The sequence below is a fragment of the Diorhabda sublineata genome, chromosome X, assembly GCF_026230105.1.
Source record: "Diorhabda sublineata isolate icDioSubl1.1 chromosome X, icDioSubl1.1, whole genome shotgun sequence".
In the NCBI taxonomy this organism is placed as follows: domain Eukaryota; kingdom Metazoa; phylum Arthropoda; class Insecta; order Coleoptera; family Chrysomelidae; genus Diorhabda; species Diorhabda sublineata.
The window spans coordinates 19410945-19435811 of NC_079485.1; the positions used below are offsets into that span (position 1 = coordinate 19410945).

General features: G+C 30.7%; 1 protein-coding gene across 1 annotated transcript in view; it reads left to right on the top strand.

Moving 5' to 3' along the window:
- The window catches only part of LOC130450717 (metabotropic glutamate receptor), a 566010-nt gene that overhangs the window by 126575 nt on the left and 414568 nt on the right, over positions 1–24867 (top strand). The gene's annotated exons all lie outside the window — the stretch shown is intronic.

Consider the following 24867-nt stretch of genomic DNA (forward strand, 5'->3'; position numbering starts at 1 on the left):
TCCTTTGAATACCTTCCAGCTCTGTTTTCATCCATTTCGAGATTCCGTTTCGTGTATGTCAAATCAGGCGTAGCATGTTGATTGCCTGGACTAAGTTGCCTGCATGTAAGTCAGAAATTACAAATATATATAGGTTTCCTCGTTTTCCATTGCCTGTGCGACGACTCCTTTGGGTAGTTGCCCATTTCTGTTGACAAAAATGCCTTTCTTTGTAGAGTCTTGCTCTTAGATCGTCCAAAATCCATATGTACAGGGTCTTTCACGAGTTGAATCGATATGTATATGGGAAAGTATGGCGACTACTGTTCTGAAAATTTGCTTGCATGGGTTTTCCGAAATGCTCGTTTCAAATAAAATATTTTGATCTCCCGGTTATACAGGAAGTGGACCCAAACATCGTTATTTTAAACGGAATGCTATAGTTTTTATTAAATTTTTAGAATATACGCGAACTTTATATGAGGCATAGTATGCCGAAAGTCCACTTATTTTATATTATTTTTTTATATTATTTCACATTCTCAACATTTCGTCTAATATATTTGGGATTTGGACAAATAACATTTACAGCTTTCAAAATCTGTGAAAACCTTGACAAAAATTTAGTTCATTCATATATCTCAAATTAACGGTTTTTGTAGAAACTTGAAAAAAAAACTGAAATTTTCATGGTTAACAAAAGTTAACGTATCAAAAATTCAAATAGTTTAGTCAATTTAAAATATTTAAAAACACTACACTAAGAGGAGATGAACAAAACTAAAAATTAAATTAAAGTAAATGTCCGAAATGGTTGCCCCCAACTTCCAAACATTTATGGATTCTTCTTAAAAAACCGTGCTGAGTGGCGTTTCGAATTTTTTGCGGTGAAAGAGCATTCCGAACTCTTTCCTGACAGTCTTCTTTTGTAGTTAGCGGCGAAGCATACACGATAATGGGAGTTACGCCGGTTAAATATTCCGTTGTTCTGAATTTTACACTAATCTGTCCAAATTAAGTTTCGTAAAAAATTTTCGTCTTCCTGAGTTTTAATCAATATAAATTCACAAAAAGCAATTCTTCTTTAATCATCACCTGGCTTTAAATTTTGTACCAACTAGTTTGAATACGGAGGAACTTGTGTTTCTTAAGAATCCTGTGAATATTTATCTCTGATATGCCTAAATCTCTTTCCGGATCTGTTAATGAATTTTCAGGATACGCTCTGAAGTATCCCAAGACTGTGATTTCATTGACTTAATTGTCTACGATAGGTTTCAATTTACTGCATGGTGCAACAACATTGTTTGTTTGTTGATATGTTAACTATTTTTTTTGGTCGCTCCAGACAACTGACAATTAAAAACCATGAAGATTCCAGTTTTTTCAAGTTTCTACAAAAGCCGTTAATTCGATATATGTTTTAGAATTTTAGGATTTTTTCAGTTTTTTGGCGACTTGATTATCGATTGTTAAAGAAACAACTTTTTTAGATCACATTGTCGGTTTATTTTGTCGTTTTTTATAATGTCTGATCTGTTAGCACGTATAGTTCTGTCTGTTTGTAATTAGTTGTCATATCATATTTTTATTTCATCGTAGGGTTCATAGGTACATAGGTACCATACATCTAATGTTTTGAAGTTATATTTTTTGTACAATTCTCAGTGAATAAAAGTCATGTTGATTTACGTATTTATTTCTAGATAATTCTGAGCATCTCGATATTAAATGTTGTAGAGTTTCTTACAAACTGTATTGTTATCTGTAGATCCTCTGTTGATTTCCACTGATGGCGAATTGAAAATATTCCAATTGAATAATAACGTTTCTGTGTATGTATCTTTCAAATAAAAATTCACAATCTACAATATTTGTTCATAATATACACTATATGTTGTCCCTTAAATGCAATGCGTGCTTCATGGAAAATTTTATCGCATGCAATTCATTGTATTCATAAAAATTAGAAAATATTATTCAGAGAAAAATATGTAGAAGTTGTGCTTATATATGGAAGAAAAAAGTCTTTTGAGGGACTGAATTCGATATTTTTCCTACTTTTTGCCCAAATGTTTTATATACATTATATTCTAGTTGTATTTGAGAGTTTTACCGTTTCCTGTGAAAGAGTTACACATGCGATGATAACAATATTCCGACTGCCCTTTTATTGGAATATATGAAAATCAATGTCATCAACTAGCTTTTGAGAATTTGATTTGTAAATCAGTGAAGTACCTTTGTGTTCATTCCTTAAATTTACGGAGAAATTATCAACTATTGATTCATGAAGTTTTGATCCTTTTTTTATCAGCCCCAAATATGGGTTCTGAAAAACTATCATTAAATCCATAGGTCTATATACTAATACCATTTGGGATGATTCATAATAATCTGAGATCTAGTATACTCGAGATCATTTTCTCTATAAATTTTCAGCTTCAATTTTCATATCTGAAGTAACTACCATGTTAAAAGCCCTGATCTGATAACTGACTGCCTGACTGATCTTTACGTTATAACAGCTTTCTACAAGATAAATTCAATTTAACGTATTATAATGGAAATTGGAAACAAGCTTAGTGAAATATTTCCATAATAAATTTTTATATGAATACAAATTTATATATTTAGTTGACCCATTATATAGAATCCGTTAATCGTGTATAATCAAGTAGGCTAAATGACAACAAAATGAAAAATTGTATCATTTGAAGCAAATTTTGAATCATATTGTATAGAAAATTATCCCTTGCCTGTACTTTTACATTGTAAGAATGCTTAAAACTCCTCTCCCCCACATGTTTGATCTAACTTACATTTTGAATGTGATGAGAGGAAACAAATATGATTGGAACCTCGTTCGAAATGAACCTTTGCATTATGGATAAAGACTACTCCGTGTTACCGTGAAAACTGATCCTGTATCAATACACATTTGTAACGTAACTACACAAGATAGTGGTGACAACATTTCGACCCATTTTCCATTTGCTTCGTTGTAGAAGCCGCCATAAAAGGCTAAATATTTATTTACCGTTTGTTTCCATTATATTTCTACACTTACTTTCGGTTGTTGACAGATTTTGCACAAATTTTGATGTTAATAGTGCTATTTACAATCATATTGACTGGAGATTCAATCACGCGAATGTTATTAACTGTTTTGGAGTTTGGAGTAATTATCATTTTATAATTAATTTCTACTTGTGGTGTTTTGATGAGCTGTTATGTAGTAGGTAAATATATACGTATTTGTACTATTATATATGAGCGAATTACTAAATTAGTGATTAATAGAAATGTTATCCATATAATAACTTATTTTAACTTCCTCTAGCTTACAGCTCCTAGAGTGGATTTGAGATATTGTGTATGATATGAAAATTTATCAAGTAAATTCAAATACAGATGTAGTTTCATCAGTTGTTATTTCTAAAATCTATTAATCTAGAATACTTTACATCTGATTTGTACCTTGTAAAAACACATTTTCTTTTTATTTATATTAGGGCAATGTCCGACTGTGGAGTTGTAGATTGGAATATATGATTACACAACTTTTTCATGATCTAAATTTGAATAAAAGCGAAGGTACTCAGCTATTTAATTTCTTGTCTTAATATGTAAGATGTAGAAAATGTTCTTCATAAGATATTATACAATTATTAATGACATTAAATGATTAGGTAATTGAGAATTATGTGTCTAGTTGAACTGAAACCACAACAGGTAATACATGCTGAATTGGGACGTCATGATGAACATTTATTTGACTCATATATACATCAATGGACTCGCTTAATACTCACTTACTTCTCGACTCCATTTCGTTCATGGAGAAGCTTCATCACAAAGCTCTACTTTGTTCAATCCCTAGACTTGTATTTCCAAATTTATAGTTTTCATTTTCTATAGTTCTTGTTCTACCTCACCTAACCAACGTTTTCTGGAGCGCCAAATCTCTCCTTTTGTTTCTAATCTTCCTATCGAGCTCTTATCTGTTATTATCTCTTTATCATTCCCTCCAAATGCCCTTGCCGCTGTATTCGTTTAGTGTTTGCGTTTTTACGTCGTTTACTACGTCTTTTACTACGTGAAGCTTATTTACCTCCCAACTTCTTCTGATTATCCAAATATTTCCATCCATTATTGATTCATATATTTTATTTTTAAAGTGATGAGCATTTTGTCTGATTTTGAATGATTGTTCAAGTTTCAGCTTTATTTATATTAAAAGGGATGTACAGCCATATACAAGCATTTCGGTATTAAATTGGAATTGAATCTTACATCCACACATTATTTCAAATATCATTAAGTATCCTTGTAAGGTTTTTTCTCCATATTCCAGTAACTTTGCTGTAATGAAGTGCTAACTTTCAATTGTTCATAAAAGTTGATAATTCTCAGTTTTCCTCATATTCCTATCGTATTTGTTTATATATACTTCTACATTGATCACATGTTTATTATTCAGTAGCTTTCGAAAGTACTTATCTTACCTTTCGATTATTTTGTCCTCGTCATCCAATGTTATTTTGTTTTTATTATTCACAAAATTTTTTGTTTGGTTATTGAGATATTTCTTTTCTATGTCTTTGTTATTGGAATACCTTCTGCTGATATCCTTGATAGGTTTTCCACTTCCTTAATCCAATTCTCCCTTTTTTGACAAAATATTATTGAAACTGAAATTCTCTTCTCTTCATGGAGCCTTTCATTTTATTTTGTTTCATGAGAAAGTATTTTTCTCTAACCAAATTCTTTTCCATCATTAGTCCTTTGCAATCATCATATAATTACTCGCTTCGTAGTATTTTGTTTTATCCCAGGAAAATCGTATTTTTTTGTTTTTTTCTTTTTCAGCTTTCTCAAATCTAAATCAGAAAATTTTAAGCCTATATTTGACCGCCATAATGAAATAGTTGGTATCAGCGTCTGCACATATACAAACTCAATATCCAAATTATCTGATACATGTCTTTTATCCATGTATGTTCAAAATAAGTCTAAATAATTATCAAATTATAGCTACTTGTGAAATTCACAGTTGCTTATAGACATCATGTGAACTAAAATTTCTAAATATAGACTTGATATGATGTCTTGGTACATAATCATATTTTCTTTTCAAAATGCTCAAAAATTTATATTTAAGATAAAATATAATATTCACTCTCAAAACTTCACCACGAATAAGACCAATAGCCATTTTTTCAATAAACATTTATTATATTAATGTATATTCGTAAAGGAATCTTTGAACTGGATTTTCGCATCAATTCATTAGTGGCGGAAGATAGAACTCTCTCCACGGTTTTACTTGATGAATTCATCCAATTCATTATTGGTGAAAAACGTGCTGATGTATGAATGGTACGAGAGAGCTCCTGGCTTACCTTTTATAAGAACTCCGTAGGGGTTGATTGTATAGTTGAAAATTACTCGAAAAAACTACTTGTCAACTAAAAAGTGAGAAATAATTGTGAAAAAGTTTATAATAATTAAAGAGTAGATATCATTGTTCTAAAGGTATATGGAGTTCAATATTAAGACTAGAATTTTTTTGTAGTTGTATCCTGAAATGCAGAGTTACTACAAAACGCCTCTCTCTTACTCGATTATTGTAACAAAATAGCTTTATTCCATGAACACCAATAGAAATAAAAAGAAGCAACCAATAATAACACGTTTTGGAGTCACTTTCCACCTCTAACTGAAACTCATTTACAAAAAACTTCGATTCATTAAAGAGAATTACGCTTTCATGAAAATATCACTATGCTAAAAAATTGAAAATTCAAGCGATTCACATTCATTTTGGTGGAAACGAAAACTTACTGCCAAGACCAATTCACCAAAAAGTAAATTCATTCGAAGGAAATCTAGCCTACATTTTATCGCTACTTAATCATAGCTTATAATTTATCACATGTTTTTGAAGCATTGACTATTGCTCTTGCATCTATTAGATGCATTACATATATTAGACCTTTTCATATATTTATGAATCCAAATGTTCTTGATTTTTAGTGAACAATCAATCAAATTTTATCAAAAGTACAATAATCGTGATATCGTAGCACTTAATGATGTATTAATTTGCACAAATTTTATAAATTTCGAGTATTTAAACTGAAATTAGTATCTACAACATAATCTAATCTGTACGTATAAATTCAACTACATCTTTACTGTCTCTTTTTATTATCTCTAAATTACATTTTCATTTTAAATTTTTAGACAAAACTCGCATTGAGGGCATTATTTTCGATAAATAATAAATTAATTTGATGGAAAAATCAAACCTCATGTATGTGTTAATGTGTGTTTATTGTGAACTAGTACCAAATAAGAAGCAACTCGGAAAATTTTAAAATCAAGATTGGCTTTAATGGTTTGACGTTTCCTCATATTTCATATCTATTGTGTCATTATTGTCATTATCAATCGTTATGTATGTGTACAAAAATAGATATTTCTATCTACGTTACGTACTATTGTGTTAGCTTTGAAATACCACATCAGTTTCCGACCACAGAATATGCCGACATGAATTTTGATTTTGGGTTCTGTAATGGTAATGGTAGAGCCGCTGCTAGAGAATATCGAAGGATCGTCAAACTCCTAGCTATCCAAAATTTGGAATTCAGTTTTTAATTATTCACCGGAATCGTTATCAAGGATTTTCAAGTGAAATGGCTGCTACGAGGAGAGTTAAGCTTTTGGACTGTACAATTTACCCCAAAATACGTTTGAAATCGGGCTTTTATTAATAAAATGCCAAATGGCTTAGAATATATATCACCTCAGATTTTATCCAGTACACTAAGACTTCATAAGACTTCAGAGAGCTCTCTTCAACACAGCTTTGTTAATCATTAGCCGTATTTTTCCATACAACACGAATCCGTCGAAATCCGAGAAAAATTGATATTAGCATTGCTGAACAGATTGTGGACATGTTTTGATTGACTACCTCGCAGGAATTTTGTGAACGGATTAACAATCATCGACCAATGCTGTACAGTAAGTACACTACTTACATATGAATCGCAATTTACACAAGGGTTAGGATAAATAATTCCCGTAATTCAAACGTCGTTCCTAGTTAAGATTTTTCTTAAAGTATAGTTTGGTGTCATAAATGGTACTCATTTTAATTGAAATACTCGAAATTTACAACATTTCTTCAATTAATACCTCATTATGTTTTACTTCATTAGAGTAGTTTTATGTTTGAAAAGATTTGATCGTTCACTGAAAATTGATTGAAAATACGAAAATTTTATCACATTTCATTTTCATCGATTATTTATATAGTTTGAAAGTCACTTATTGCATTTAAAAAATATTATACAGGGTGCAGTATTCAATATGAATCACTAAATTGATTTTTTCAAAGTCGGTCCTGGAATTTCTAAGTTTAGCTGATTTATCATTTTCACTCGTGATAATTAGAACTTATTTGTATTTGTCATTAATACCAAAATTTTCGGCTTAATGTTTTTAAAGCCGTTTTCGCATTAACTAACTAACAATTTTGTGCCCTTTCTAATGATATATCAGTTTTCCATTTAAAACTTTAGGACTGTTATTCACCCCCGCTAGGGGGTTAAAGGCGCAAATCGAATATGTTTAAAATGTGTCCCCCTCAAAAGCAAAATCGACGTGTCCAAGTATTTTTGAATTTAAATTCAAAAAAAAAGAGAAAAACTAGGTGCAAACTTTTCGTTGGACCACCCTGTATATATATATATATATATATATATATATATATATATATATATATATATATATATATATATATATATATATATATATATAGATAAATATTTCTTTTATTGTATTATATTATACTATGATAACGAGCCATAAAATATCAAAAAAACATAAATTCAATTATAAAGATTCAAAAATTCTTGCAACGGAATCTGATACACAAAAAAAAAGAATTTTTAGAGACGGTTCATGAAAACGAAAAAGCTATAAATGATAAAAATGATCTGGATAATTTAAGTAAAATTTATAGCTCTATTTTGTAAATTCTGATAACAAATAATTTGACAGACTGATTACTGCTACATATTTAAGATGTAAGGACTAAAAATAAATTTTTTTCGTATCCGAACATTCTCCATTTTAATTTTATTCTTATTTTGATGTTCATGATGTAGGTGATCTATTGATTAATATAAATATGCAAATTGTCAGTGTCAATATGGTATTTTGATAAAGACTTGAAGAAAAGTCGAAACGTCAAATTTTATCTTCCAAAATTATTGAAAAAACTAATTTTAAAACGGAAAAGACTTCGAATACGTTTTTGTTAGTTATTATTGTAGTTTGAAAACCAATTACTTTTAAGACACTATTATTGAGTGTGCAATATTCAATTGATTTCTCCAAAGCCGGTCCTGGCATTTCTAAGTTGAGCTTATACCAGTCGAATGCTTGATAGTACTGTAATGTATCATGAAAAAATTTAATAATCAAATGCTGTGTGAAAACCATAGCCAATTCAAATTTACGACCGATTTTACAAATCACCCTGTAAATTGACACTCATGACTTACTCCGCATAAAAGACTCTTGCTACAAGTGATGTGCCACAACACAAAAGAAGGGCACGCAAAATAATCTTCGTTCTTGTAAATATAGCTGGATTTTTTAAGGGAGAAGCTGGTGGTAAATACATTCTAATTGTAATGTATTATTTCACAAAATGGTTGAAACTTATCTTAAATCAGGAACATACAACTGTCATAAATATATTGGTGGAAGATTTTATTTTCCGATATGGAATCACCCTGAATGTCCACAGCAATCAGAGGAAAAGATAGAGTTTTACAATCAAACAGTTCACAGTAGTTTCCAGCCACCAAATCGACTGGAATCAGTATCTCTTTCTAATTTTCCTGGTTTATCGATACAGCATCAGCAATTGATACTTCCATCTGGAAAATATAAATTGGGAGAAGTTTACGTGATCTCGTTGGTGAGAAAAATGGATGATACATTGGAACTGCTGCCATCGAATCTTTGTGTTGCCAGTGATAGGATAAAAAAACGGTGCGAAACGCCTTGCTACAAAAGAGAGTTTCAGAGAAGTAGGTGAAGTGTCACTGTGACTGAACGACGAAAAGAATAGGTTTTTCTACAAAATTACAGAAGTGGAAGGGAAGGTCCTTAATACTTAACTGAATAAAGATTTTTTATTGCATATAGACTCACCGGGGAAGAGAGCTATAAAGTCAACACAAAACAAAGACTATTTACACTTATTTATTAGAAAGTAACATTCCAGCCACTAATATAAGTGCACGAATGCTTGCACATGCCTACCGAAATAACTTCGTTCCCTTAAAAAAAAAACATGAAAATGAACCCCTGTCGATAAGGCACTGAGATCCACTGAATTCGCGGCAAGTCTTCTTACTGGTAATGGAAACAATCTGAAGCCTCAGGAAAGTTACAAAACTTCCTATTAAGGAGAGGGAAATTCGTCTAGACTCATTTATTATGTTCGATAATTCTTTTATTTGAATTTCTGATGTTGATGCGATTAAAAACTTCTATTGAAACATATTAAATGTGCTGCTTGATAATTATTTTCAGAAATTGACCATCCATAAAATTTTTTAGATTTCATGACAAATACGTTTAAATGTTATGATGAAATCATGAACTGGTATACTGAAAATAAACACCTGGGTCCCGGTGAGATAACATCGCCCTTCACAAGTTATCGGATAAAGGTTTTGATCAATGGTCTGAAACACGAAACAGCAATCAACTCCCGTTGCAGCAATTCCGTTTCAAATATCTTGGCGGATGCGTCACTACCGGTTGCTCTTAAGTCTCAAGAATTTCAAGCACTGGAAACTGAAAATTTATTGGCGAAGGGCTCAAACGTTTGAAATGGAGTTTAATACATTCTGACGGATACAGTTTTGGAAGTTTGCATGTATGTAACATAAATTGTAAACGTATATCTATCTTTGAAGGTGAGCATGCCATAATACAAGGTGGTGCTGCTCAAATAATTTTTTTCGCATAACACTTCTTGTTATCAACTTCCTTATCCACACAGTAAACTCACAAAGAGAACTAAGATCTATAGTCACAATATCAGGAAAAAATTATGTTGCAAATACCTGCACATTTAATTAATTAATTAATTAATCTTCCTAGTACGTCGCTGATACTAGCATTTAGAAAATATTTTGAAATAGACATAAAACTTTCAAAGTCTCTTCGATTATTTGAGAGATCTTTTGTCTATTTCGTGACATCTGAAATTGGGACGATTTATCAGGAGAACATAGAAAAATTTTCTCTTTTTCTTTAATTCCTCATTTATTAGACATTTGAAATGTTTATGTTACAGGTGCTGAATTGTTAATTTTCAGACCTAAAACGTGTGAAAATTATAGAAACCGGTCACTGAAAATATAATTATAACAAATGAAAAAATTAGAATTAACGAATCAACACTTATTTCAGTTGAAGCTAGTGATCCACACAGGGTGTATATTTTAATTTGGATATTGAATTTGATGGGTTATTAGGCTTTTTGTAACGTTAAAACTGCATGAATGATTTAAAAAAAATGAACAACCGATTACTAATTTCGAAATTGTACCATTGTTTAAAGTTACGGATAACGAAACTAAAGATATTTAATCGAAGACCAATATCCGCAAATATACAAAAATTCAATTCCCATTACACCAAGAACCTATGTAGACAGCGTCACGTCTCAGTATTTAGAAAATAGATTAAGAGGTCATCAATACGATAAAAAAATAGAACTGCATTAACGAACCATGGAATGTCAAAGAAAACATAAATTCTATTATGAAGATTCAAAAATTCTTGAAACGGAATCTAATACACGAAAAAGAGAATTTTAGAAATGGTTCACATTCATAAGGACGAAAAGCTTTAAATGATGGAAAAGACCTAAGTAATTTAAGTAAAACTTATAGTTCTAATTTGTAAATTCTAATAAATCTACAAATAATTTAATTGATTACTGCTATATATTTGAGATGTAAGGACTATTAACTTTCCTTATTAGAACTAAGTTCTAGTTTGATTTGATTCTTATTTTGATATTCATGATGAAGGTGATCTATTGATCAATGTAAATACGCGAATTGTCAGTGTCAATATCATATTTAGGTAAAGAATTAAAGAAAAGTCAAAATGTTAAAGTTCATCTTTCTTTTGAAAACTATCAAAAAAACTTATTTTGAAACAGAAGATACCTAAAATCAAGACCATTTAGATGCATTAATATATATATATATATATATATATATATATATATATATATATATATATATATATATATATATATACGAGGCATATTTTTTAAGTAAGTACCGTTTTGGAATTAAAAAAAAGTGCAAAGATATCGCAATAATTTTATTTTTACATGAAAGCCTGTACCTTAATCTACTTTTCTACATAATTTCCGTGAATATTGAGGCACTTGTCATAACGTGGAACCAGTTCCCTCCACATTTCTGCCGCCTGACTTGTTACCACTGTATCACAACTGTTTTGACTTCGTTATCGTCTTGAAGACGCTGACCGTCAAGGTGTTTCTTCAAATGCAGGAACAAATGGTAGTCGCTGAGCGCCAGATCAGGGCTGTAAGGAGGATGATCTAGAGTTTCCCATTGAAATGATTTGATGATGAGGTCTTTGGTCCGATTAGCCACATGTGGACGGGTATTGTCATGCAGCAAAACGATACCCTTAGTCAACTTGCCACGTCTTTTGTTCTGGATTGCACGAAGTAGACTGTTCAATTTCTCACAATAAGACGCTGCATTGATTGTCTCATTAGGTGGCCGAATCTCCACTAGCAACACTCCTTTTCTGTCCCAAAAGACTGTGCACATGATTTTCCGGGTTAAAATTGTTGTCTTAAACTTCACTTTTTTGGGTGATTATCACTCATAATGTTTTGTCTGTAAACTTACCAGATCTCACAATGAATATCGATCGGTTTTGCGCCTTTAGCACTGAGAAATCTCATAACAGCCCGTACTTCACAATCGGCGGAACTTACGATTGTCGGAGGCATCTTAAACACTCAGTAAACAACGTACACAATGAAGAATCAGACTGTAATAGCGTCAGTGCGTAGACGAGAGATGTAGGTAACGCCGACCTTGGTGTTGCGGCGGCGGAATCGCAAAACGGTACTTACTTAAAAAATATGCCTCGTATATATATATATATATATATATATATATATATATATATATATTTCAATTTATTTCGACTTAGACCTCTTTTATATTGTTGTTGATTTTAGATCTCTTTCAATTAAAATATCGTTTAAAAGCATATAATTTTCTACTACTTTCAGTTTTTATCAAAATATGATTTGACGTTGACAGTTTGCGTATTTATATTAATCAATAAATCATCTCAATTATGGAAATGGAAATATAATCAATTGTGCTATGAGATGAAACAGTCTCAAGTAAATCCACTATAAATATCCCATTCTTTTCCTGTTATGTAGATCATCTCATTACTTCTGTTTCAAAAAATTAAATTTTTATCATAAAAAACTTCAATTCACAATCTAAATCGAACAAAATAATGAAATGAAATTTGTATACAAAACCAACTGGCTCATTAAGATATTTGGACTTTCATATCACAAAAAAGATCAGTGATTATAAATTTGGCTGATAGAACTATCCATCTATCAGATCATGAAATTAAATCTTTAGCTATTCAAAAAGTAATAACTGCAAAGGAAATAACTATCCTGCAAAAATGATAAATAACATATTCAAGAGAATGATAAATAGATGCTATAATCAGTTAAGAATCAAAACATAAAATATCCTTTCCTTACCATATATATAGTAATTTTCCCAACAATTATCGAATTCTTTCAATAAATATGATATTAGTATAAGTCATAAATTACATTATTCTAATCTCTAAGTAACTTAAAATATGAAACCTAAAAACAAAAAAAAAGTAGTAATATTATATATCAACCTTGTAATGATAAAGGCTCTGCTTACATAGGGCAGATATCTCAGTATTTAGAAAATAAATAATAAAAAATAAAACTGCATTCACAAATCATGAAATATCATGAAAACATATATTCAATTATAGATTCAAAAATACTTGGAACGGAATCAAATACGTGAAAGGGAGAATTTTTAAAAATTGTTCACATTCATAAAAACGAAAAAGCTATAAATGATAAAAAAGACCTAAACAAATTTAGGTAAAATTTCTATTTCTATTTTAGAAACCTGATACTCATAGTAGTCAAAAGGGACGAAAACGCAATTAACATAGTAAAACACATAAATATGTGACATTTTAGATCGTAAACCCTAAAACGCTAAAATGTCCAGTGTAAAGGAAAGCAGTTAAAATTAGAGCACTGCTAATAAAGGCAGGAAATAACTAAAAAAAGTTAATATTATACATGTTAACCTTGGGAGGAGATGTGCGGTTCACGATATGCTCCTTATATGTGATAAAACACAACGACATCGATCAGGTCATTTGAAGTATATGGAGTCTATATTGGAAATTGTCTGATTAAGAAAACATGTCAGATCATGATTACAACTTAATAAAATAGTACCCGAAATCTACGAAATGCAGAGCACGTGGGTTGGGAAATTGATCCATTACAAGTGGAACAACTTCAAAAAAGGTTTGGCCACAGAATAAAAATTGGAATGAACACAAACGGAGATAATATAACCCCAGAAGTATGGATCCATCTTAGGTCCAGCTCCGTGGAACCTCTATTTTAAAAAAATCCGTAATTTAAAAGTTCTGCATAACGTCACTCTTATTGGTTATGCTGATGATCTTGCAGTAGTCACCGGAGCATCAGAAGAATAACTGGTAACCCTGACAATACATAGGAAATCGGAGTATATGAAAGAAATAAATCTAGAACTTGAGGAGTCCGCATAGACCAGGAAAACATATTGTGAATACCTGCAAAAAGCTGAGGCATCTGCGATGGCCTTGAACCGGTAAATGCCAAATCTCAACGGTTGTACTTCTGTAAAATGGAAACCTTTGAATACAGTCACTCACTCACTCATGCAGTTCCGTGCTGGGCTCATGCACTCAGATTCTCAAAATAAAACAACATGCTCAAGACAATTCTAAGAAAACTAGCCACTAGTAGCCATTAGTATTACTGGCTGATTTGATACCTACCTAGAAACTTATTGGTAGGAAAAGAAGCTTGGCATATTGTAAGGATAAAGAGATATTCGTGGAAAGTTATCAAAGACAATGGGACGGTATGACAGACTAAGGTAGCTACACAAAAAAATAATTCCCAATATAAAAATTAAGCTCAATAGAAAACAAAGATATATAAATTATCACTTGATACAGCTACTCACATAACGGATGTTTCATGACTCATTCTTATCGTTTTAAAATTAGTGACAGTGTTTATTAATTTAGCCCACGAATAGAAAGAGTGTAAATAAATACAAAAAGATTACAGTATGTTAGATAGGAGTATATAGTATGTTCATGATTCCAAAATACTTGATAATTAGGAATTTATTCACGGTTTTACTTGATTTTTTTAAAAGTGTTAAAGAAATATCAAGTATTTGCTATTTTTGGAAGGTACTTAACGATATTTATGAAGTATCAGTCACCTGCCATTTTTATTTGATATTTCAGAAGTTATGTCTCTCTCCACTACGAGTTTGATATAATTTAATTAAAAATCTGTCTACAAATATGTCTACTTAAAAATATGGTTTTGCATATTCTAGAGAATATAGATTATAGAGAGTGATTCTTTTATTTAAAAGTGTATTTTGTATGAATATATTGTTACGAATTAAGTATTCATGTGAATAAATTTATTATTCTTTAGCTGTAGCTAGTGGAGGATTGACGAAGACTGACATATCCGTTTGCCTTTAGTCATACTTGATCTCTGTATAAAAAATATATAATAGATGCTCATTAATATAATCATTATTATTTATCTGGCGCAATGTATTCAATTAAATCTTCCAATCCCAATTTATTGAAAATTTGTCTAGCAGTGTGTGACCAACGATCTAATCAAGTTGATGAATTGTAATAAATCTTATAATTTAATTTTATTAACTATGCTTCAATTATTATTTTATTCAAAATATTGTTCGGAAAATACTTTCCACTTATTTCAGATTAGACCTATTTCTAGCAGTCCAATAAACTTTTTGTGTAGTTGCACGATATTGGAAAAGCATTTTAAAGGCATCACCCATTTGTTCTATATTAATCCAGGAAAGCGCTGTGAGAATTTATTAGAGTTTGCTTTTGTTTATGTTCGTAATTTTATTCAAAATCACTTGTTTTTCTTCACATTTTTTGGTGATAAGAACAGCTTTAGATACTTAAGCCGGAAACTGGAATATGAGTATTATGAATAATACCTTGGATTTTTGGAAAAATTTTTAAAATTTGAAAGAGAAAAACTGGAGTCTATTTTTGCTGACTACTTTTGATATTTTGGTATCCTGTAGAATATTAAGCTTCTTAGTTTTTTATTTCAAACAACTATCAAGATTGTATTTTAAGATACGTTCCAATATAATGAAATATGAAATACTTAATCTTCTCACATGAGAAATAAACATTTATTAACAGTCATCCGCGATTAACAAATATAACATATTGTGTTTTTTATATTCGAAAGTCAACAGAAAATTCTAATAATTATTGATGTATTTGTTTGGAATTTCCACAAGAAACGATCAATTCTGCTCATTTTCTATTTTTATTACTAAGAAATCAATTTTCATAAAGGGATTCTTTCAATAATTTAAAACAGTATAAAAGTCATTCTAAATTGGTTCGTTCAATACAAAATATACAGAGATGGGCAAAAGTCAAGAATAAAATTATTAACGGTCAACCAGTTACTGAAAAGAAATCTTGAAATACTTAAATTGATTTTTTGTTAACGTATCTTTGCCAATAATTGTCTATAAAACGTTATTTTTCATCCAAACCCTCTACTTTTCAAGCTACCTGGCGATGATAAATCTTAATATCGGTAACTTAACTTTGGATGTAAATGAGCATATTTTCAAAACAGATGATTGACCACCAAGTTTGTGATTTACCATGTTTAAAATTGATAGTTTTGCTATTAAAGATTTTTTAAGAAAAACTAAAACAACACATGAGTTCACTCTTAAGCAATTTTTGAGCAGTTTACTTCAAAAAAGGAAGTATGTTGCCTGGATGAATATTTTGCCTTAGTTTTTAATTATTTCTTGTATCGAAGTCTAGATAGTTATGAGATAAAATATAAAAACGAAGTAGAGTGTATACTTTATTTTGAGAAAAATATCAGGAAAATCATGTATTCACGTGGTATTGTACAGATTTGGGGAACATGGTATAGTGTGAAATGGATGGCCATGCTGGATAAAATGGAAGGCGACTATGACAGGCGTATGAAAGGTGTTGCAATAAAGGATTTTCATTTAATAAACTTTTTTTAAGCAATATTATTAATATAATATCTAGTATCTAATAGACATTACTCTATAATAATAAACGGAAATCGAATTTCTCCGGTATTTATCCTAATATTTGAGAAATTTAAAAAGGATTTTATAACAAAAGGATTATAACAAATTTGTTATAATATTGAGTTTGCTTTCAGAAAAAAGTTCAGAGGTGTCGGTTTTATTTGTCAGAGTATATTATTATAGGAATAACCCATAATTAATGGAAATATAAGCAGAACCGAACTAACTTACAAGCTAGTAAAATAAATTTTCAAATCATTTTGAAACAAACAAAAATAAACAAAGTGATGGAACTCTTAGAAAAATATTGTTAATTTATGCTCTAATTCTATCTTGCAGTTTGTGTACATTCAGTCTGTTAACGTGAATTTATGGTAAAGGTATTGCAACTAAAAATATAGGGACAGGATATCTAGTTAGTCCTTATCTGACAAGTCTTTATTTGAATATGAAATATTTTGATGGTATTAATGTACACGTCCTGCGTAGTGCTGTTTATAGTTCCATGTAGCTGGTTCCATAGTGAACCGTCCAGTAATTGAAGTTTTTGATAATTTGCAGTAATGTTGCGATGTTGCAGATAATCCAAATATTCGTCAGCGTTCAGTGAACCATAGCTTGAATATGATTCGACAATTATATTATCATTTATTCATGCTTTCACGTTGATTGTCTGTATACATTTTCACTCAATTATGGTTACCTATTTTTTCTAAGTATTGATGTTTCAGACTTCATTGCTCAATTACAACTTGACAAGTAGGTTCATGAGAATTTTCTTGCACTGATAATATGACATTCAATTGTGAATATTATCACGGACTTTCCAAAGCACGACCCTTGGTAGTTAGTAGAACGTACTACTAGAAATCGGATATAAAAATATTGCTAATTTCGGTGATCCCCATCAGGATCATGGAACGATACTGAAATTATTATATTGTCATCAGTCCTTAATGAGTGTGCAAAATTGGGATGAATCTGACATTTGGAATTGTTCAAAAATCGACTTTGAATACATACATACCAAGCTAATATAAGCGTGTTGGAAATACATACCGCTTTGGAAGAAAAATATATTTTCGCACTGCGGAATTAATTTCTGCTACAGTTTCAATGTAGTTTGAGAAAAATGCAGTTGGTGATTATATCAAAATAGAAAATTATTATCACAAAAATATGATGATGTCATTATGTCTCGAACATTCATGACGTTATGAAAACTATGAGCACACTTATGAATGCGCAGCTGGAATATCAAAACAACGTTTCTTGTTTTTCTCCCAATGGTCAAATTAAACTTTTAAGGACGTTCCCAAGAAAATAGTTTGTTTAACACGTTGACCATGTTCTGACGGATCGTTTTATTAGACAATAGTAGTAGTTCTCACTTGTCTTGAAAACTTGAAATCCATTCATAGAATATATAAAAATTATATTTCAATGAAAAAGTATTACAAGCGACATCCGTTTAATTATGAAAAATAACATTGGAAAAATGAGTGATGTGGATATGAATAGTGATTATGTTTCCTATTTGTTGGATAAACACGTATTATTTCAACTGCTGTGATATATATGAAAAAGTTATCAAGTCTAGAGTTTAATGTCAGCATTAAATGTATTTTGTGAACATTCATATTTGAAATTTTCCAAGTTCATACGGTATACATAAGGTTTAGGTGTCTTCATTAAGATATACAGTTAATAATATAGTAGATACTTTGTAATATTGGTAGAAGAATGAGAATGTTTCATGTAAATAATTTCATGTGAAATAAATTAATGCATTTTCGCGTAAATTGAACTTATCACTAATTGTAGAAATGCTTCACTAATATACGAAAGAGCTTATTGAGCAGCCTTTGCTGAAATCGATTGCCTTGTTCACATCGACTGCAAAAATAATCACAAATATTACTAAGATACAGATTGCATTTTTGAAAAATACAAAACTGATATTTATAAAAATAGAAAATATATATGAAAGGTATATACCCTGGTATCATAGAAAAATTAATAGATTCCTATCATGTAGATACAAATCTTTATAATTTGCTATTTTAGGATGCTCTGGATTTGTTTCCTCAACTAAGAACTTCTCCAACGATTAGGAATGCGGTCTTTCTAGTGCAGGAAGAATCGAAAACCATTTCTGCGACAAACTGCTGATGTCGATGTAAAAGACGCTCAATTTATGTGTTTTTATGTATCACGTTTTCGGTATATCGAAAAATGTGATTACTGACTGTAGCGGATGCATTTATACTTGGATTTTAAAACGTCTTGAAATGATAGCTAGCGGTTGTTTTGGAATTAATGATTTATAAATTATTTAACTTTATTAGGAAGATTAGAGATTCCGTAATGAATAGATAAAAATCGATAATTGTTTCAGAAGAATTTTTACATTTGTTAAGTTCTATAGTGGACAAATATCTTATTCCTCTAGGCTGACTCTAAATTTTGAATCGATTTTTATGTACAGATTCGTTTTTATAGTATCACCTCGTATTTCGCTTTAACCATTAGAATTGAGTCCATAGAGTAATGGAATATATGTGAGTAAGAAAAAAGCAACAGATATCTCAATCCTTCAAGACAGTTATGTTTTAGGAGAAAATAGCTGTTTTATATAGTTTTGTACTTATTTAGCTAACAATAAACGTAATATGCCACTACATACTATATGATTCATAATGCTTAAGTTTTATGCGCTTAATACTCTAGAAACACCAACATGAAGCTTGCTAGGAGTGAAGACCTAAATAAAGTTTTTATTCCATGATAATATCAAGTTCCCATAAGAACATAAAAATCGACCCAATTCTATAGTCATTGTGCATGAAAAGACATGTATATGTACATCTATTTTCTAGATCGTTTTCGATATTTTTACGGGAACGAGTGGAAAAGGATCCTATGTGTTTATCCAGATAATTACTATCAGTGTGCACATTTTACGTAATAATATAATAAACATCCTAACTTTGGGCATGCTGAATTTCATTATTACAACAGAATATTACCCAAGAACAGAATTTTAGTCACTATCATTTGAGTAATCTAGGAACATTTGTAACGACTTTATGAATTCAGACTAATTTTCAATGTACCTTATGTAGAATAAGTTTGCATCTGATTCGAGTGAAATATTGGTGTAAGCGCTTTAGTGAGGGCCGAGAGAGCAAATCAAAATTCAAGGCAATGTTGATCGTTTCTTCGACATTAACGGTATCGTGATGACTGAATGGGTTCCAGAGGGTCAGACTGTCAATTAGACTTACTATTTGTCAGTTTTGGCTACATTGGGGGGGAGTTCGTGAAAAACGGCATGAGTAGTGGAAGAACAACAAGTGGATTATGCACCAGGACAACTGACCTGCCCATACCGTGCTATCTGTGAAGCAGTATTTGGCTATAAAATCTGCTTTGGAAGGGACCCGATGTGAGTAGATGGAAGCAGTAAAACAAAAAACGGCAGAGCTTCTAAAGGTACTCATCAAAGAAGACTTTCAGCACTGCTTCGATCAATGGAAAAAAACGTATGGAAATGTGTGTGGTGAGGGAAGGGGAGTATATTGATGTGGAGCATTCGAATGTAGAATAATTTTTATTATAAACCATTTTTCGTAACTAGTCTCGTTATTTAATAGCCAGACCTCGTAGGTGACCAAATTTCAGTAATAGTGGATTGTCATACTTTCAGTCATAAGTATGTCATCCTACTTAATGACTGCATTTTTTCCTGATCTATAAGTTTCTCATCTATAGATTATATTTCACAACATACTTTGTGATTAGAAATGATTTCCTTTCCTTCTTTTGGAACAATAGTGAATAGATATGTACATGCTTTAAAATTAACCACTTATAGGAAATAGGTCAGCAAGTATTATTAATATATTTCCTGTGCTACTTCAATCGAAAAATCGGTTAAAATGGAATTTAGGCTAAATTCAAATTTTGTTCGAAATTGACCTGTTTAATATGCATATTGTTACCAAATTCCAATATTTTAACAAAAGTGTTATTACGGGAGAACATTAACGCTCTATGCGTATTGGAATCAAGTGAAAATTGAAAAAACGATAAACAGGGTTTTTATATATAAATGTCATGTTATGGATTGCCTAATAAAAATTGTGGGATAGTATTCAATATTAATTCTACCAAGTAAAAAACAATCTGCTCTTATTCAAATAGACAAATTTTTTACTGGATTATTAGGCAACATTTTTATTACACTCAAATTTGAGTATTCATTGACATAGGAGTAGTTAAGTCATGAAATTTGTCAATATAGTAATGCCTGAAATGATAATAATATATTATCAAAGTGGAGACACATGTTTATGAAGAATATGTATTGTTTCTAGTGTGGCATGAAATTTTCCTTAAAAAATGGAGTTGTCCTAAGAATTGTACAAATTACACACACCATAACTTGATCGGACCAAATCAGCTTGAGAGTAGAAAAATTACGGAAGACTCGTTAATAAAGAATTTCTGTTTCTGAATCAATGTCTAATCTGATTAAAGTTAAAATTGAAATTATTCAAACTTTTCATATTTCAAGAATTGAAAATCTATATTTATGTGTCTTGAAAAAATTTGTACCATTGAAATCGTGTGTTTGAATACCTCGCTCGCGATCTAATGAAACTATCATGATGAACAAATTTGTTGTGTGATAATCTCATTTCTCTGATATGGCTTTAACTATCCACAATTGGATTTATTATTTTTAGGCATTTACCTTCGGGCGATATTATGATATCATCTAACTTTAATTACTCTGATATATGAATTGATAGAACTACTTTCGTATGAATATCTAATCTGACTATCTAATAAACTCAATGAATATTGTTAAACAAATAATCCTGATAATTTTCCACGGTAAATCCGGATATCATGTATTATGAGATCCAATAAATTTCTTAGGGGGGTTGATAAATTTGCACGATGTTGTTATAAATAATAGCTCAAATGTGTTTTTTCCAATACCTATTACGTAAAGTGATTCATAGGTAATGATTAGTATTGCTTTGAATCGTCTACAGAAAACTTTTGAAAAAATGCCCTTTGAGAAACAGAACAGACATTTTTGTGAATACATTGTAATAATCAAGTAATATATATATATATATATATATATATATATATATATATATATATATATATATATATATATATATATCTACATTGCGGTGTGATAAATTTTGTAATATCTTTCAAAAACATTAGATTCATCAACTTCAAAATTCAATATTCAAATTGACGCTTGATCGATTGGTAGAAATATTAAGCATATTCAGATATATCTTTTTCTCTAGATATTCTCAGTTGACAGACTAATAATTCATAGAATGACCTTCATAGGTACCTACGAGCATCTGTCGGAATATAACCTTATTTGTTATGGTGCATTTCTTTTGGCCTCTTTCCATTATCTGCGCTGTATGTTCTCTCGTTCTTTACCATCTATTAAAGTTCTATATTATCCAGTCTTCATTTTACTCTCAATCTGCTTTCGATATCTCTTCGCTTAGTGCTCAATTTATAATATTTGAATATTCTAGGTTCTACATCGTTATAATAGGAAAACTACTGCCAAGATGGATCCACCTTTATTTCAAAGTGATAGAAATATTGCTCAGGTAATAGTTAAGTGGCCCATATCCTTTCTTCCCACGTGTTCAAATTAGGAAGTAATTTTTTGGTTCATTTTCTACATTGTGTATGTTCCAGCATCATTTCCCTCTCTGTTATTTGTTTTGTATCTGCTCTATATGGCATTATATTTCGTCCATAATTTCAGACCATGATAATTATGTTGTAATTATTCGGAAGCTTGGAAAATATATTAGAGAGAGAGTACACTTTATTTTTTGATTGCCACAGCTCCACAATAATAACATTCTATAAATTCAATTCAAAAAAGAGAATTTTTAGAAATAGTTCATTTACATAAGAACGAGAAATATATAAATGATAAACACGATCTAAACAATTTAAGTAAACTTTTCTATTTTATAAATAATTTAATTGAGGACTGCTACATATTTTTGAGATGTAACAACTAAAGAAAAATTAATTTTTCTCGGTAAAACATATTTCATTTTTATTTTATTTTTATTTCGTTATTCATGATGTAGTTGTAGATGTAATGATACAGATATTAATGATGCAATCGTGACTTCTCGTGCTGTTGTTCTTTATACTAGCTCAACCGTTGATGGCAATGGTCTAGAGTCAAAGGAAGCACTAGTTGTGGCGATATGAGAAAAGAGAAAAAGCTCGAATGCAAGGATACATTGTACTCATAATAACAAGTCTTCTTTCTCTATAAATAGTTGATTTGGAAGACGCATACTAGCAAAATGATTTCTCAGAGCTAGTCATCTGAAACGTCTAGCTTGACTCCTGGTTTACACCTCAGTTGACTAGTTGGTCTTGTTGTTCCTCTAGCGTCTTTACATCCTTTAGATAGCCAACTGGAGTTCACTATTTATGGCCATCTCTTGTTTCAATAGCAGCACTAAACTGACATGGAAATAAATTTCAAACTAAAATCTTCCGTCCAGTTATTTTTCGAAACATTGAATTGAATTGTTTCGAAAAAGAACTGGACGAAAGTTGGTCTCAGATATACTTTCATTTTTAATTATGACAAGAATAAGAGACAAACGACACTTTTTCAATGCAGTCGAAAAAATACATAATAAAGACATAATGACAAATACATGGACGTATGTATATATTAGGGTATCACAAACACCGCCATCCAAAGATCTATTGTGTTCTCCTTCTGGGAATCTATTAATACACTCGTCTCAGATTGTAGGGTGGCTGTAGCTGCCTGCTTCATCTTCTATTTCATACGCTCCCAGGCGTATTGCTCTAGAGTTTCGTAATGTATCACATTCTGAGAGAATGTGGTGTCTCTGCGCAATTTAATCTGCAGACTGCGTTATTTTTGTACATATTTTTATATCTCCTGTTATGTTGCCCATAAAACCGGCCTGGGTTCCCCAGGCAGTCTTTCGTGAGCAAAACAAAAACGTTTCTTTCCAACTGAACACATACTAGAACGAGATTAAAAAGTTGGTGTTGGTATATTATGTCCAATGTCAATGCTGTTCTGTGATTGGTATCATAGCCCATAGTATTACCCACCGTCAAATCTATAAACGTATTAGTTGTGCTAAGGAACCAAGAGAGTACGCTACGGTACATTTTCCCCTTCCGCACCAGCGAGTTTCCATGCCCTCGTTCACAAACAACACACACGCATGACTATCATTACGGTACAATTAACACAACGGGAAATTTCACGATAGGATAAACGAACATCTCGAGAGTCCACATGTTTTCGAACTTTTAGTTACGTTAAACATAAATAAACGAAATTACAATAACTAACAATATCTATACTACTAAGATTTATTTTTGTAAAGGTGGTTGAAGATAAAGCGTATACATGAAGTCATACAAGTAATGTAAAGTTAATAGAATATTTATATTGAGTTTCTTTGAGATAGTTGCCTCACTATTTTCAATTGCAAATAGGCCCTCATAGAACAGATCATGTTGTTCAGATACGATATTCTTGAATTGGATGTAAGATGAAGTGAATGAAAGTTCTACATGTTCATTGAATTCGTCTTGAGATATGTCTCTATATTTCCGAATTATATTTTTTGAAGTGTCTATAAGAACTGTAATCAAAATATTTGACTGTAAAGAAATTATATCTGATAAAGTGAATAGATATTTAATTCAAATTAATCATATTTTTCTTTGAAATCCTATATATTTTCGACATAATTGTTTAGGGATAATATGTTTCATATAAATGAATAATGGTCTGAAAGGATCTGGAATACTGGATACAATTTTTTGAAAACTTAGGTTTATGTAACTAACTGAAAGCCTATTTAAGTTCAGATATATTTTTTGATAGAAAATTTTTGTGCGGTTGGAGAAGAACTTATTTTGATATAAATATGATGTGTGATCTATTAATTCATGTAAAATTGTCATTGTCAGGTTATATTAGGTAGAAATGTCAATAAATGTCTTATGATTCTCAATACGGTTTAAGTGGATGTCAGCTATCAGTCTAACCATGACTTCATACATCCTTTGTTCACATATTTTAAAATGAAAAAATATCAATAATAATTATAGTTAAGCTATTTGAAAGGGAACCTGACTAAAATCCATTAGATGACAGTAAATTTTCCAAATCAATCTTTATGAATCAATATCATTGCATGTATTCTCTTAGAAACTAAAT